We start from the raw sequence: 2,474 nt of genomic DNA, 5'->3' as shown, positions 1-2,474 counted from the left end.
CATATCCTGTGATCTTTGTTGTCACAGAGTTGGAGACAGATAATTTGGGTATGATCATTTAAAAAAATAAATCACATGTATACAATTCTTTCTCCTGAGCATTATTTGATTTTCAAGTAAACCAACAAATCTTCACTAAAACGAAATTCAGATAGTCACTTTCAAATACTTTAAGTGAAAGTGTAAATCACTATTATGTTTCTGGAACATTTATGGTATGTATGAAGTGCCTTATACATATCCATTACTTCATGTACTAATTTAATTTCTAATAATCCATTCTATGGACATAACTGAATAAACTCACAGAGAAATATATATATTTTCATTGCAACACCTTAAATATTATGTAACTTGGAAAATGAAGTGAATGCCCATCAATATGGAAATGATTATATAAAATTTGTATATTTATACAATATAATACAATGTAATGGTAAGCATTCATTTAATAACATTTATGATTCCATAATTCGAAGAATGATGTTGGCATAAGGCTAAGTGAAAGCTAATCCAAAATGATAGTTGCAATAAAATGCCAATTACCTATGGATGTTTAATTTATACACATAGATACAAACACATAGTACAATACAGGTGAAAAAATAAAATAGTTCATTATTAAAAATAAATGCATGCTGTGCATGAGTATACACATAATATTATATACACACACCTGGGGGAAAAAACAAATACATCCTACCAATTATGTTTTTCTCTGCATAGGAATTATGCATAATTTTTCTTCTCCAAGCTCTTCTATATTTTCTAAAGCTAATTCTATGAACTGAAGATTGCATGGTGAGCTTATATAATAAGATGGCATATTATTTTAAAATTTATCTTACTTATAACTCAAATTCAGCAATAAATGTGTTAGTGTGATTATTCCTAGTTTTGATGTTTAAAAAAAATGTTAACTACTCTTTGCTTAGCTGTCCCAATGCACACAAATCTATTTTTTATACTTCAAAGATACATACCACACTAAAAGTTTTAAATAATTTCCTATTCTTTCTGAGATTTCCATCTTATTTTTCCTTCTCTCACAATGTGTTCAGAAATAAGTTTTAAAAAAGAATAACCTATCCAGATTGTATTTCTCATGTAAGAGGAAATGATGAGCAATCCATACATTGATTTTTATATGGGAGGTCTTCAAAGACTGCTGTGCTTCACTATCCTTTGAGAGTTATAATTTTCCTCAGAGTTTTTATACTGACAGAAAGATACATGAAAATTGAATTTTTATGTTAATGTTGCATTTTCTGAAGTGTAAATACCTTGATCTGCAAAGGTTTGGTGGATTCAAATTTTTTTTAAATCTCCTTTCATTAAGAACTTTAGTGAATGAAAGAAAACAATGTGTTGATTAGCAAATAAAAATAATCAGCATACAGAAATCGGAAGTGTCATTATATGTTCATATTAGAATAATCATCTTGTTAGTATTCTGCAGTTCACATCAGGGGATTGCTAGATCTGGAAAACTGTAGAATGACAGGTGGTAGTTCTGACTTTATAGAGGGTGGAAAACAGATAAACATTCTACTTTTAAATCATAAATCATGAGAATATAACTACAGTATAAAATTTGTTCTAGAACAAGCTACTAATGACACTGAACTGAGTTTCTCTGAGAATATTTTCCTTGCTTGACTTCTATGATACTGTTTTCTCTTTGTTTTCCCCCCATCTTTCTGGCAGTTCCTTTATGAATTCATCTTAGAAAGGGAGTCCATCATGGAGTAGGAAAAAGAAGGGAAGGAATTATCACAAGCTATGTGAGGCTAAAATTAAACTATGTCCTGTAAACTACTCTAAGATAAGCCTTGTCACAATTTAAATTGCACAATATCAGAGTAGACTCCAATATTAGACTAGTCTCCAACAGTGGAATAGAATGAAACATTTAACGCTGGGGCTGTTGCCCTTGTTCCCATTCCCCTAGATCGCTTTTTACATTTGATTACGATAACCTGCAATATCTGTATTACACTTCGTTGCTATGATTGTCTCCCTCTAGACATGCATTCTTTGAAGTTGGGGGCTGTGAAATATTCATCATCACATTTGCACTGCTTAGCTATGTGAGCATGCAATGAATGGAGCTTTAAACTGACATCCTACTTTGTACCCATTTAGTGAACACTGAACGCTTGCTCTGTATTATCTTCACACTAGTCAGCAATATTATACTGTAATTTGGAAAAACTCTTTAAAAAGTATGTTTTTAAAATTTTGATAACAATTCTTAAGTGAATGTTTGGGGAGATCATAAAAATAGAGTTGTAACCAGCTAATCTATATGGCAACTTTCTCATTTCAATGGGATCAACATCAACTTTTATTTTAAATGTAACGTGCTTCTAGATCAACTTCTGGCTACATGAGCTCTAGAATATTATAAATATTATCACTCTCATCCCTTCAACAACAAAAACAACAGCCCATCTTAAAATTTATAGTTTTTC

Source organism: Mustela lutreola, chromosome 11 (assembly GCF_030435805.1).
Source record: "Mustela lutreola isolate mMusLut2 chromosome 11, mMusLut2.pri, whole genome shotgun sequence".
Classification (NCBI taxonomy): domain Eukaryota; kingdom Metazoa; phylum Chordata; class Mammalia; order Carnivora; family Mustelidae; genus Mustela; species Mustela lutreola.
This window is presented reverse-complemented; position numbering follows the sequence as displayed.